Source organism: Mandrillus leucophaeus, unplaced genomic scaffold, assembly GCF_000951045.1.
Source record: "Mandrillus leucophaeus isolate KB7577 unplaced genomic scaffold, Mleu.le_1.0 Scaffold324, whole genome shotgun sequence".
Taxonomy (NCBI): domain Eukaryota; kingdom Metazoa; phylum Chordata; class Mammalia; order Primates; family Cercopithecidae; genus Mandrillus; species Mandrillus leucophaeus.
In genome coordinates, this window is record NW_012103410.1 from 1,576,690 (window position 1) to 1,591,422 (window position 14,733).

The window sequence follows — 14,733 nt, forward strand, 5'->3', positions numbered from 1 at the left end:
AGTTAAACCATTGTGGAAAGCAGTATGGCAATTCCTCAAAGAGCTAGCAGAAGAACTAACATTTAGCCCAGCAATCCCATTACTGGGTATATAACCAGAGGAATATAAATCATTCCACCATAAAGACACAAGCATGTGAATGTTCATTGCAGCACTATTCACAATAGCAAAGACATGGAACCAACCAAAATGGCCATCAATGACAGACTGGATAAAGAAAATGTGGTTTGTACACACCATGGAATATAATGCAGCCAGAAAAAAGAATAAGAGCATGTCTTTTGTGTGAACATGGATGGACCTGGATACCATTATCTTTAGCAAACTAACACAGAAACAGAAAACCAAATACCACATCTTCTCACTTACAAGTGGAAGCTAAGTGATGACAACTTATGAACACAAGGAAGGAAACAACAGACACTGGGGCCTTCTTGAAGGAGGAGGGTGGGAGGAGGGAGAGAAGCAGAAAAGATAACTATTGGGTACTGGGCTTAATACCTGGGTGATGAAATAATCTGTAAAACAAATCCCTGTGATATGAGTTTACCTATGTAACAAAACTTCACATGTACCCCCGAACCTAAAATACAAGTTAAAAGATTTTTTAAAATAAAATTATTTGTATTTTATACTAAGCATAACTTTTTTAAAAAGGCAAAATAAGGAACAGGGTTTTTTCCCCTTCTCCAAAAACAAACTCAAAAAATTATATTCATTATCTTCACTGAAATATGGACGTACCTTTTTTCGCCCCTCTCCTGCTAAGTTAGAGACACTAAATGAAAAAGTGCTTTCTCATCTCTGTGGAAAAAGGAAATCACAAAAAACCCCACAGTTTTGCCAGTTAGTGAGTAATCATTCTCTTGGGTAAGGTGGGATGGGGGGAGAACAGAATAAATCTTTAAAAAAACTCCCTCTGTCTTTTCTCCCCTTTTAGAAGTTACTATATATATATATATATATTTTTTTTTTTTTTTTTGAGATGCAGTCTCGCTCTGTCACCCAGGCTGGAGTGCAGTGGTATGATCTCGGCTCACTGCAACCTCCACCCCCGGGTTCAAGCAATTCTCCTGCCTCAGCCTCCTGAGTAGCTGGGATTACAAGTGTGCACCACCATGCCTGGCTAATTTTTGTATTTTTAGTAGAGACGGGGTTTCACCATGGTGGTCAGGCTGGTCTTGAACTCCTGACTGCGTGATCCGCCCGTCTCGGCCTCCCAAAGTGCTAGGATTACAGGCATGAGTCACTGTGCCCAGCCTAGAAGTTACTTTTAATATGTTGAGAACATTCTGCTTATCTCTTCTTTCTAAGTTCAGTCTTACCTCTTCAGTGCCTGGTAAGTCTTCCTAATAAGCAGGAAATGGTTTACTTGCCTGAAATTGGCTGTCAGTTGAGTTTTCTTGGGTATGCCTAACAAAATCCGCAAGTGATACCCAAAAGGCTGTTTCCCTGCATGTGGACCAATGCCAAGGAAAACAAGGAACACGACTGCTGCAGTGGCTAACACAGGTCTCCTTGCCTCCAGTCTTTGTGAGTTTTAATTCATTCTGCACACTGTGACCAGCTTTCCTTTCTCCAGCTCAATCATCTGTCACTTCTTTATGCTTTCACTAATAAACAGAAGCTGAATGCTTGACCCAACCTTTGTTCTTCTGCCTCTCATCGTTCTCATACCTGCTGCCTCCTCTCTTCCCCATCCCCAAACACAACCCTTCCCACATTCCAGACTTACCACTCTCTATTCTTCCCCTTCACCTCCTTTCTTCATCTTCCTGAGCGGAAGCTTCCTTCATCCTCACTGTCACATGCTCAGTTCAGACTTCCCTGAGCACCCTATCTGAAATCCTCCCTCCCCTTCTGTAATCCTAGACATCTGTTTTCATCATCACTATACTACTTATCATGTGCTGCCTGATGTCATCTTAAAATACTTGCAAGCAAGTCATATCTTCTATTAGCCTGTAAGCTGTTTAAGGATAAAGAATATGTGACCTTTCCACAGAAAGATTTTTATGCTATATCAGTTCTTCACAAAATGGCATTTCCCTCTGGATATACTAGTGAATGCCTTCTCAGAGATCAGGAGACACCAGTAGGGAACCGGCATGGTATGATAGGCTGAATAATGGCACCCAAAGAGATCCACATCTTAAATCCTGGAACTTGTGAATGTCACCTTATATGGCAAAAGAAACTGCAGATGTGATTATGGACCTCGAGATGAAGAAATTATCCTGGTGTATAGAAAGGAGACAGAGGGAGGTTTGACTACAAAAGAGAAGGCGATCTGATGACAGAAGCAGAGATTATAGTGATGGAGTTTGAAGGTGGAAGAAGCTGCCATGAGCCAAGGAATACAGGCAGACACTGTGAGCCAAAAAAGGCAAGGCAAGGAATTCCCCCTCCTGAGGGAGATGACAATAATGATCAACTGGTATCAAGACCTAAACTCTATTTTTAGTTTCTACACTCCCATCTAAAGGGCTACAGTAGTTATAATAAATGATGCATAGAATGGTGCATTTTTGGTGGTAGCATTCATTAATCAGAATCTTGCTAGTCTTTGACAAAACATCATGCTATCAATACTTCTTGTACTACATAGAAATCAACTAGAGGAGTCCATTCTCTAAAGTCAAACAACTGGCTAATAAGAAAAGGTAAGTGGTGAATCATTTCCTGCCTAGCCCCACCCAACAACAACAGAAAATATTATAAATTAGGTCTATAGGGCCTCACTCAAGTTGTATCCCATAGCATTTGGTAATTTTGTTTTTACAGTTTTTTAAATAATTCACATGAAATCAAACTAATTAGCAAAGTATCACTTTATCAATTTCTTTACAGCTTCAAGTACTAGCTTAAGTAAAAATTGACGTGAGGATGGAAGGGGCTGTGATTAGGAACAAAGTAAACAGAGCTAGTTCTTGCTTCATGCTTCTGATAGCAGTGATGCGTGCACATATACACACGTGGGCAGAACAATGCGGTATAGTTACTACCTCTGCCCATTCGGATCAAATAGCTAGTGCCAAAATATAACTCTTCTGCCAATACTGAACAACATGCATCCTATTAAGAAACTATGTTATGATACCACATCATTTACTCTTAACCCCCTAATCAAGGGTCTGCTACGGAGAAGAACATTCATCCACAAAGGAGATCCTGACAATTCACAACAAGGCTATTAGTTGTGGAAACAGAGTATGTTTACTTATGCTGTGGTTACTAAGTGTCCTCAGTATGCAAGTCATTATAGGCACAATTCCTAGAATATTATCAATTAGTGCTCCTAAGCAATATGGGCCTTTTCTGTACTCTGGAAAGAGAGGGCAAGTGAAATGCTAAAATGGTTATATTCCATTCTGCAACTTTCATTAGACTACCAGGAAACCTTGTACTGTGCCAGGGAGAGGCAAGAATACCTGATCTTCCATTTTGAGGACCCAAGAGTCAGTCTGATGCTCCCTGATTACTCTGTTAAAACTGTAGTAACGGAGACATCATGAAGCATCCTTCAGTCACTTCTCAGTGGTGGGACCCTGGCTATCAGCCACCACAGCGTCACTAACCAGATCACACATGCATGTGTGTGTGTACACACACACTCTCCTTTAAACATAAGACAAAACTACTGGAAAACTGCCAACCGACCAACTATTCAGAACTAACATTCTAAGGGTAGATCTTTTTTGTGTTTTTGAGACAGGGTCTCATTCTGTCTCCCAGGCTGGAGTGTAGTGGCACGATTAGTGCTCACTGCTGCCTCAATCTCCTGGGCTCAACAGACCTGCTCGCCTCAGCCACAATGCCTGGCTAATTTTTATATTTTTTTGTAGAGACGGGGTTTTGTCACATTGCCCAGGTTGGTCTCGAATTCCTGGGCTCAAGTCATATGCCTACCTCGGCCTCCCAAAGTCCTGGGATTATAGGTGTGTGCCACTGCCCTGGCCTACGGTTGATCATTTTTACTGCTAATTCCACATACATTACTAATGGGAAATAGGGTAACAAGAGTTAATGAGAATTCTCACCTAATTACTGCAGCATACTTCATTTTAGTCATCAAAGTTCTTTTCCCCAAAAAATTTTTAACAAAATTATTACAAAATAGCAAAGTGGCATTTTAAAAAAATTTTGTTACTCAAGTTTCTATGAACCATCTACCTGGCTGGATATCAAGCGCTATAGGAGACTCATGTGGGGTATGAGGCCCTGCTGTGAGCAGCTTACAAAACTGGATGGAAATAAATTTGAGATGAAAGCACTCAGACATGATACTTCAAACTTAAGTACTGAATGATATTGTATAATAATGATAATTCCTATTTACGAATTTATGAATGAACACCTCTTGTGGCTCAGGGATGAAACAAGGTGCTTTACATATATGCAATACAACCTTCCAACCTATACGCTAGAGCTTTAAAGGGCTTAACATTATAGGTGTTCAATGGTGAGGGGATCCACAAAGAACCTGGGCTGGTAGGTTTTAGGTAAAGGTGAGGATGGTCATTCTATGTACATAAGCAAACCCTGAGGAAGCCATGCATCCATTTGCCTGGGACAGGAATGTGTGGGGCAGTGGAAAGTCTAAAGACTAGGTGACAGTTTTATGCTTCATTTGCCTTTGTCAAAGTTGCTAATGTCCAGAGGAAAAGCTGGAGACTTTGTTCAGTGCAGTTTCTATGGGAAGCCAGGGAAGAAATCTCAAGAACAAATCAGTTAAACTGATTACAATGAAAGACGTGTCTAAAAGAAAATGACATTTCCAGCACAGTAATACTCATCTGGTATTTGAAAGCAAGGCAAATGGTGCAGAGAAGGGTGAAATGGGGCGGCTGGGGAAGGACAAGTGGTCTGAGCAAGCATGTCGCCTGTGAAAGGGTTAAATGGTAATGAAGGAATAGTGACATCAACATCTGGTGGTTAAGCTCTTCCGGCCAGGATTAAGGATGTAATTTTACAGCAATCTATGCGTGGATTGGGCTGAGGGATGGAGGAAAGCTCTGAAATGACTCTCCACTGTCATCTTTAGTTTCCAACTCCCCTCAGTCACCACTCTGGGTATATGGAGGAAGATGGGAAGAGAATACAGAGGAGACATGGGTTAGTGGTAGAGAATGAGTTAATAAGATGAGAGACTATAGATTAAGGTCAGGGAGAAGGAAAGTGAGGAAGCCCTTTCCACACAAACACCAGGTATCTTTTACAATGAGGACAAGCAGGAAAACTAAGCCTTCTTTGGCTAAAAAGTCCCATCTCCTTAATGCAACATTCCACTTACCAAAAGGCCTCATATTGTATAAGTATTTTTAGACAAAGCTTAACTTCTCTGCTAGATTACAAAATCCCTGATGGCAGGAGCCATACCTTCCTGCATCTGACACCATACCTTGTGCATAGATGCTTAATAAATGTCAGCTAAATTGAATTAGGCTCCCACGTTACTGATGACACCAGGGAAAACAAGAGTAATAATAGCCTTGGCACCACAAGGTGAGTGTCTCAGACCGTTTCATCCATGGTGCCCACAATCACTGCTGTCATAGGATGGGTGCTCAACAGATACTTAAAGAAAGAATGAACAAATGAACAGAGATCAGTATCTCCCACCAGTATGAACAGAAGCTCTTTGAAAGTAGCCATGAATGGAACACCCTTTAAATCCCAGCTTTTTCTACTTGAATGCTTTATGCCCACATTTCCACTCAGCAACATGCAGGGACTGCTTTGTCCGGCAGCTGTAGGATTAACAGAAGCTATTAAGTTGTCAAGGTAAAGTACACGGTCCTAAGGGCACAGAAACTTGATGCATGTCTAGATATGTAAATACTGACATCACTATCCATATCGAGAACATTGCCAGCACTCACTCTAGCAGGCGCTCTTGGGCCCCCCTACCCCCACTCAGGTAAAACTACCTCTATCAATATAGATTAATTTCTATCAGGGAAAAAGTTATTTTATCCTTTTCACTCTTCACTTCCTTGTGGAAGCCTACATTTCTTGGGCACAAAATGGTCATCTTCTCTGTGCTTTGGAATAGTCATCCCAAGATGTCTAGTATCACCAGATTTTTGATTAATAAATCCTAAGCAATGACAGCAATGGCCCCTGTCAGGCAGGCCTATTCTCATGTGCATTAATAAATGAGAAGAGAGGCAAACATAAACAAAAGAAAGCACAAACACTAAGCCATTTGTCCCACCTGACAGCAGACCCAGTACCAGATACTCCCTGAACTAGAGTTCCCCTGGAACCACACACAGAGCTATAATCAGAGCATGAGCTGGTCCGATCGGAATTTCTGCTGGTCTGCTCCACATCAAGTACTTGTCCTAAGCAACCCACCCCCGTCCCAAACACACCCAGACAAGATGAGGCCCTTCCCTGCTGAGAAAGAACATCGGTTTCACAAGCAGAAGAACATCTCATTACTTCCCCCAGAAAGCTGTTCTTAAGCAAAGAACATCTGGTTTGTTTCATTATTGTTGTTGATGAGGAAAATGTTCTATTATGGTGATCATTGTATGTGAACGCCATTAGCTCTCAGATTTTATAAAAAACACACTTGAGTAATGCTTTCCTTGCTGAATTCAGTAAATGATTTTTCTTTCTTTTAGCTAATGCAGAGTGAATGTGCCGGTACAGATTTTGATACATGGATCGATACTTCATATCAAATTACCTGAATCTTCTGGGAGTTACTAGTTTTCTATTTCCCATGGTAGAAACAGGAGATGAATACTAATGCAATTCCCTTCTCAGGCACTGCCTCCGGCCAAAGGAAGCCTGTAAAGCTAGTTCTGTCATAGCATATAAATTAGACCAATGTTTTCCATAGTCAAGTTCAACTCTAAACTTTTGAGTAGAAGTCTATGCCTTTAGGGGACTGTCTAATAATGAAAATCATATTTAAGTGAGTGTTGGTAGACTTTGACATGTGCTCTTTTTTTTTATTTCTAAAGTTTCTACAAAGTTGCTATGTTATCAAGTGAGCTGAAATAATAAGATGTATGGTTTTATAAAACACCAAATCCAGAAACGCTTGTATAATTCCAGAAGAGCAAGTACTCAGAAGGCAGCAGCCACCATTTGCTCTTGGAGTTCAAGGAATCCCCAAAATCTCCCCCAAAAATCTATATTTCAGCTGTATTAAGTTCTAAAGTCTGTATATCTCACAGCCTGAAGAAAGCTGCCAGTCTGAAACGCCATTATATCAAGACACAGCCTGAACACAATGCAGAGACAACATGAAGAAAGGCTTCTCAATGCTCTTTACAGAAAATTTTATAAAACCAAAATCAAAGTACTGCATACCATTAAACAAGAAGCTATAAGCTATAATCTCAGTGCTGATGAAACACCTTTATCATCTGAAAAAGTTTTTAATTTATCCTAGGCAGTGGACAATTTCAAAGTATATTTCCCGAAACGTCAAAATATGAAGTTAGTCAAACTAGCTTTTAAAAAAATCCCTGAAGTGAATTTTTGTTTATATATTTTAATTGATATATAGTAGTTGTACTTATTTTGGGGGTAATGTGTGTGTGGTTTTTTTTTGATACCTGTTTACAATGTGTAATGTTCAAATCAGGGTACCTGGGATATTCATCACCTCAAACATTTTTCTTAGTCCAACCAGTTTCTTAATATGAATAGTATATAGATGGTCTGCTAGTTACATTGTAGAAAATAAACTCATAACATAGAAGGAGAGAAAAAATTGTTCTGTGGAATGATATCAACTTGTGTAAAAAGGAATTTCTATACCCAGTCTGAAAATTAGGAGATGATTTCTGATGAGATCCAAACTACCAAGAATGCAGCAACCGCAGATTCTCAGCTTTGCTAGTATGAGTTCAGCTGAAAGTAGTAGATAAATAAAGCAAAACAATGACAACTAGGCAAACACAAACAGCTGAATTTTTTTGTTTGTTTTGGACCAAACATCTCTATTTCTTCGCCATTTAAATGGAATTCAACTTTTAATTTTTATTTCCTCCTCTTTAAAATTCACAACCTCACATACTTTTACGACCCAGGTATACCTAATCCTACGCATAGTCTCTTCCATTCCAATTCCTACATTTCAGAGTTAATTTTATTTAATAGAAAATAAAGTATTAAAGATATATTGAAAAAAACCCTCCAAATTTCTACCTCTAAAAGGAGTCTTCATTTTTACCTACTGTTGTGATTTATCCACTACATGACTGCCACAGTAAAACATATACATGAGATAGTTACTTTCATGTAACATTCTACTACACATTTTAAGAATAGTTTCTTTATAGTTTTTCTTAAAAAGATTGCATGCGCGGTGGCTCAAGCCTGTAATCCCAGCACTTTGGGAGGCCGAGGCGGGCGGATCATGAGGTCAGGAGATCGAGACCATCCTGGCTAACACGGTGAAAGCCCGTCTCTACTAAAAAAATACAAAAAAAAAAAAAAACTAGCTGGGCGAGGTGGCAAGCGCCTGTAGTCCCAGCTACTTGGGAGGCTGAGGCAGGAGAATGGCGTAAACCTGGGAGGCGGAGCTTGCAGTGAGCCGAGATCTGGCCACCGCACTCCAGCCTGGGCGACAGAGCGAGACTCTGTCTCAAAAAAAAAAAAAAAAAGATTGCATGCCATTTTGTCACTTTGATAATTTAATTAAAATATTCTTCTAATATGAGACATTAAGCTCAGCTTTAGATTTGCTATTTTATATATGTGTATATATTCATATACATTTAGTGAATATCCATCACCTCCACATTATCCCAAGTTGTAATAAGCAACTTCCCACATTCACACATCCATATTTTGTATTCCTGTGTAATTTTTTCTCTCTTTTTTTTTTTCAGATGGAGTCTCACTCTGTTGCCCCAGGCTGGAGTGCAGTGGCACGATCTCAGCTCACTGCAACCTCCACCTACTGGGCTCAAGCAGTTCTCCTGCCTCAGCCTCCTAAGTAGCTGGGACTACAGGCATGTGCCACCACACCGGGCTAATTTTTATTTTTTTTTGTATTTTTAGTAGAGACAGGGTTTCACCATGTTGGCCAGGCTGGTCTTGAACTCCTGACCTTGTGATCTACCTGTCTCGGCCTCCCAAAGTGCTGGGATTACAGGCGTGAGCCACCGTGCCCGGCAATTTTTTCTTAAGGATAAGTTAATTGGAGTTGGATTGCCAGGTCAAAATATGGGAAGATATTTAAGATTATTATGCACCATCATGCCGCCTTCAAGGAGGTGGAACCTGCTCACCATACTTATCAGCAACTTCAAATTCTTTACTCAATTATGGGATATGAGCTGAAAGCTGTTATTCAGGATAGTCTACATTACTGATTTTAGAGATGAAGCAATTAAATCCAAGGGAGATTAAGAGGCTTGCGTAAAGGTCATAAAGCTGATTAATGGCAGAATTCAATAACAAACCCAGGCGTTCTGACTGCCTCTGCAGGGCCTCACAGTCACATTATCCTTGGTTTCTCACTGGCCTTGGAATGCCCTCCTCAGACAGAATGCCAGCCACAAGCCAACACAGAAGGAAAATGAGGTAGGGTAAATGAAAGGGATGAGGAGAATCAGAACATATGCAAGAGGGTAGATGCAGGTAGAAGAGGGAAAGGAAAATGCAATAAGCAGCAAGCAGCACTGAAGAATTTCCTTTGGTTATTCAAGATTGTTTTTGTTGCAGATGTTTACCTATTTGCAAGCATCAAAGCATAGCCAGGACAACGGGTCTTACCAAGTAGGAGGCAGCAATAGTACAGTGTTTTTCAGGTGAAGGGATGACAATGGACTTACACAAATAATTCCCAGCAGAGACCACCTCTCTTTTCCCATCTTACAGATGAGAGAAACGAGGTTTCAGAGAGCAAAGGTTCCATTAAATGTAATGAGCAGGGTCAAGACTGAAATCTCAATCTTGACTTCCAATTTATCATTCTATACTGATGTGACTTTTAGCTTTCATTAATAAGGTAAATTTACTAAAAAAAGTTAAACGGCTAGCTTTTTAAAACTTATCTAAGTTGTTGTTGTTGTTATTGTTTTTAACCTAGACAGTCTAAAGACAGCAAAACAGGCTTCCGGTTTGGCTTCGGGCGAGTCAATTCATCTTTCTGAAATTGGTTTTTGTTTTCTGAAATGGGAAACTTGGGATAGGTGATCTTTAGGGTCCCTTCCCAATGTTAGTATTATATATCATGTGCACTTCTTATAGAAGTATTTTATGGGGGTCATTTTCATTATAACCAAATTTAAAGCCTCCTTAAACAGCAACATAGTCCAAGCAATTTTAAGATTTTTTAAATGACACAAAGAACAAAATCTTAAACGGACTCATATTCTAATGGCTAGACAAATTCTATTTTCAGTCTCAAAATAGGCAAAACAATTACAATCTTGTTTCCATGTCAGAAAGATTCCAAACTAAGCAATAAGCAAAAGAGAACGTCTCAAAATATGAAACCAGGGGAACACTTCGTGGCTTTGTGTGTTGAATTCGAGAACACCGCATGAACAATGAAAGGCTGCACCTTAGTTCAGGTTGGATTCAGAAAGTCTAAGGGAGTGGGCAAAGGACTCAGTCTGACAGGGCACTCTCAACCGCAAATTTTCACTCAGCAGTTAGTCGTGAAGTCAATGTAACGGGGGCAACCTTCATGTTTTAAAAATGTAATAAAGTAAGTTATAATAAGATTTATCAGAGTACATTTCAGAATGCAGCAATATGAGACAATTGGGCTAGTTATTGAGATACTGCTGCCGGTCTCAGAGCGGAGACTGTGCAAGCCACACTTCTATTGGCTTTAAGGAGTTGGTGCCTCGCCAAGTTTAGCTTCTTAGAAGCACTTGAGGAAGGCTGGAAGGCTGCAAGAGGAAGATGGGACTTGCTCCTTTCTGTTTTGCTTCTAGTTCTTGTCATCACATGCGTCCCCTGCCTCCCCACCCACTCAGAAATGCGTCTTCACTCCAGTAGTGGCAGTTCATTTCAGTGGCAGCAGCTGGTTCCAGTTTGTAGTTTTTCCATATTCCCAGAGTCAAGCCCATCCTGTTCCCTCAGGGACACCAGCTGGTCAGTGTCCCCTTGTCAGAAGTCTTCTCTGGCTCCATGGCTCTTCCTTTGAGCCTCTATGTTCTGGAATCCCCTTGTCCTCACAGTGGCAGTGCCTTCCTGCTATTACTACCTTCACTATATCTCAATGCGGCGCTAATGGGTGAGGGCCAGTCCTTGAAATGTCTGTTACAGGTCCACAACAACATAAGGAGCTTACACCAGAGGTAAATTAACTAGACCACTAAGCACACTGTTTTCAGCTAACTTTTCTTCATTGAGAGACTTTTTCAAAAATCAGGAGGAGCTGCTTTACATTCAGGTGCAAGCTTCTTATCTCACTGCAGACTGGCAGTAAACAGCAGACCAATTTACTTTGAGCAACACAGTCTTGATGGTTCCCTCTGGTTAATGATTCTTTATGTTAATGATTCTTTATATTACAGTCACTCCTAAAATTAACTTCTGTGGTTTCTATCTCCAACGGATCCCTGACTGATATTGAAATTAGACTTAGGTATATCTTGAGTAACTTTTCTTTTACATACATGCATGTGTGCAAAATGAATTGTGTACAAAATGTACCACATGGGTTGGGCGCAGTGGCTCACACCTATAATCCCAGCACTTTGGGAGGCTGAGGCAGGCGGATCACCTGAGGTCAGGAGTTCGAGACCAGCCTGGCCAACATGGTGAAACCCCATCTCTACTAAAAATACAAAAAATAGCCTGTCATGGTGGCACACACATGTAATCCCAGCTACTTGGGAGGTTGAGGCACAAGAATCGCTTGAACCCAGGAAGGGGAGGTTGCAGTGGGCCAAGATCGCACCACTGCACTCCAGCCTGGGCAGCAGAGTGAGACTCCATCTCAAACAAACAAACAAACAATAAAAAACTCCACATGGTCAGACATGTAGTTTATAAGAAAAAATAGAACCTAGGAAAATGTGTTAATTTGTATGCGTACATTGTCTGCTAGGACTTCAGAACACTTGAAGTATTTCTAGGTCTTCTTTAACAAAAGTATTTGACTCTGGCAGTTATAATTATGAGCAGACTCTCTTATATACAGCAATTATAGAAGCAGACTATATTAAGTCAGGCTTACTTTCAACTGCTTAAGTATTTCCTACCAACACAGCAGTAACTTTACTGAATAGTTCACTAACATGTCTGTAAGGTTGTTCTGTAGTATCTACTTCCCTACTTTTTAGGGTAGAATGGGTGCTTACTAAACCACCGTAGAAAATGAGACACAACAGGCTCATTTGACCTAAAGATAGAAGAAAATCGATCAGTGCAAGCTGTCAGGGATTTTTCTAACAGCACATGTAATAATTCACATTTTTGATTCTAGAAGTAAGTAGCCTCTCACCTCTTAAAATGGATCCACTATGCTGGTATTATGAGGATTTTCCTACTGTACTTTTTGGAAGAATCTGAACACAAAGACAAATTTATGCTGTATGGATAGAACTTTGTGCTTATTTTCTAAAATTTAAGGCATTATACAAATTTGAATTACTGTGTTTTGATTATTTCTGATGCTGCATCCCTAATTTTTTTCTCTCAGTTTAGATGGGCAAATATATTGTCCATTCCAAGAAAGTTAATACAAATATTTTTAAAACGTGCATTAAAAGAAGTATTTAAAGTTCTATAAATAAGCAAAAATGATTCGGCTAGGTCAAGTCTGCTACCCAAAGAAGGAAGTCACTTGGAAATCATGCTGAGGTCAGGGCGGTTAGGGCGGGCTCACCAACCGGAGAGAACTCTGGAATAAGAAGGAGGAGCATGTGTTTCTTTCAGGTTCAGCCTTTAATAAACTGTGTGACCTTCCGAATGCCACCTACCCTCTTCTGGATTTCTGCTTCCTCAGCTGTGAAATGAGAGGGTTGGACAAGATGGCTTATGAAGTCCTCCAAAGCTATTTCAGTCAGATGAATTCTATGTATGCATTTCTACTTCACATTATGATTAAGACTAAACCACACAGCTCATCGAAAATTGAGTGCTGCTTGGATGGAATTAAAGAAAGAAATTCCCACACAAATTAATTCAACAAGAAGAATAACGTCTAGTTCTTCTTTCCTTTCCTTTTTACTTAAAAAAAAAAAAGCATTTGTTATAACCAGAGGCAGTTGAAAGGAAATTGGCATAAAACTGATCTAGTTTAAGAAAAAATAATTTCCAAGGTAACAATCTACTGACAGTTCCTCTTACTGCCTTGTGCAGACTCACTGAGGACTGGTGGATAAAAATTATTCTCATTCCATTCCGTTTGTTTAGGGACAGAGTGAACCAGAGCGAAGTGTCAAAGTGTTTCCTGTTCTGATGACAGATAACCACATTGCCATATGAGAGCTAAAGAGGCTATATCCAGCAGGCCTAAAAGTAAAGGGCAAAAACGTGCTCATACTCTCTTTCCTTTCTCACCAACAAAGCCCCTCACCAACAGAACCAGGCATGAATTCTGAACCTTGACCTTAGTTAACAACTTGACCTTCCCATGAAGCACACCTCCTCCACATCAGCTGAAATTCCATCCAAAGCCATTTCCTCTTCCAAGGTAGTAAAGTTATAAGCACAAAAGCTCTACAGCCATTCTATTTTTTCTAGATAAGTAAATCTGAAAACTAGAACAGAATTCCAAAATAAGCTGTTTAAACCATGTTAATTTACTCCAGTTGAGAATTTCTTCATACACAGAAACCCCACAGAGTAAAACTCATCCTTTTAAATAAATTCAAATGGCCTCTGGGCCATATGGTGTTATTAAGTGAAAATAAGTGCAATTACCAAAGGAGAAGACTACAAGTAAAAAACAATCCTCTAAAAAAATATGATAATGGGAAACAACCACTATTTATAATAGAATTCACTGCAGGCAGACAATATTTGATAACCCAGATTTTAAAATCTTTTTTTAAAATGTATTTAAAATTTCCATGTCAATATTTACAAGATTTTTTTTTTTTTTTTTTGAGACGGAGTGTCGCTCTGTCACCCAGGCCGGAGTGCAGTGGCCGGATCTCAGCTCACTGCAAGCTCCGCCTCCCGGGTTTACGCCATTCTCCTGCCTCAGCCTCCCGAGTAGCTGGGACTACAGGCGCCCGCCACCTCGCTTGGTTAGTTTTTTGTATTTTTTAGTAGAGACGGGGTTTCACCGTGTTAGCCAGGATGGTCTTGATCTCCTGACCTCGTGATCCGTCCGTCTCGGCCTCCCAAAGTGCTGGGATTACAGGCTTGAGCCACCGCGCCCAGCCAATATTTACAAGATTAATAAGGCATGACATTTGGTGCATTCCCAATTTTAACAAAAATTCTGTAATAAATAAAGATAACACTGATATCACTTTGGAGGCTAATACTATAGAGAACTTTTAAAAATAATTCCCCACGTTATGCCAAACCACTATTGTTAACATGTGTACAACTATGAGAAGATAGGTCTTCACAGGGTTTTATTTAACGAGTCTAACCCGATAGTAGTTCCAGTAAGAATTGAAATAACCTGGAAAAAGACTACAGCAGCCACAAGGCATTACTTTCATAGATTTCAGTCCCTCAGTTCATGCAGGATTATAGTAAAATCAATAGCAGGGGAAACAATCTATGAAAGAAATGAAATTTTTCACCAGCAGTTAGTGCTGCCCTGTTAGTAACTATGCA

At 40.1% G+C, this 14,733-nt stretch overlaps 1 protein-coding gene across 1 annotated transcript in view; it reads right to left on the minus strand.

The window, feature by feature from the left end:
* Positions 1-14,733, minus strand: part of CERS6 (ceramide synthase 6) — a gene marked incomplete at its 5' end in the record, with an annotated part of 328,174 nt that overhangs the window by 128,988 nt on the left and 184,453 nt on the right. The gene's annotated exons all lie outside the window — the stretch shown is intronic.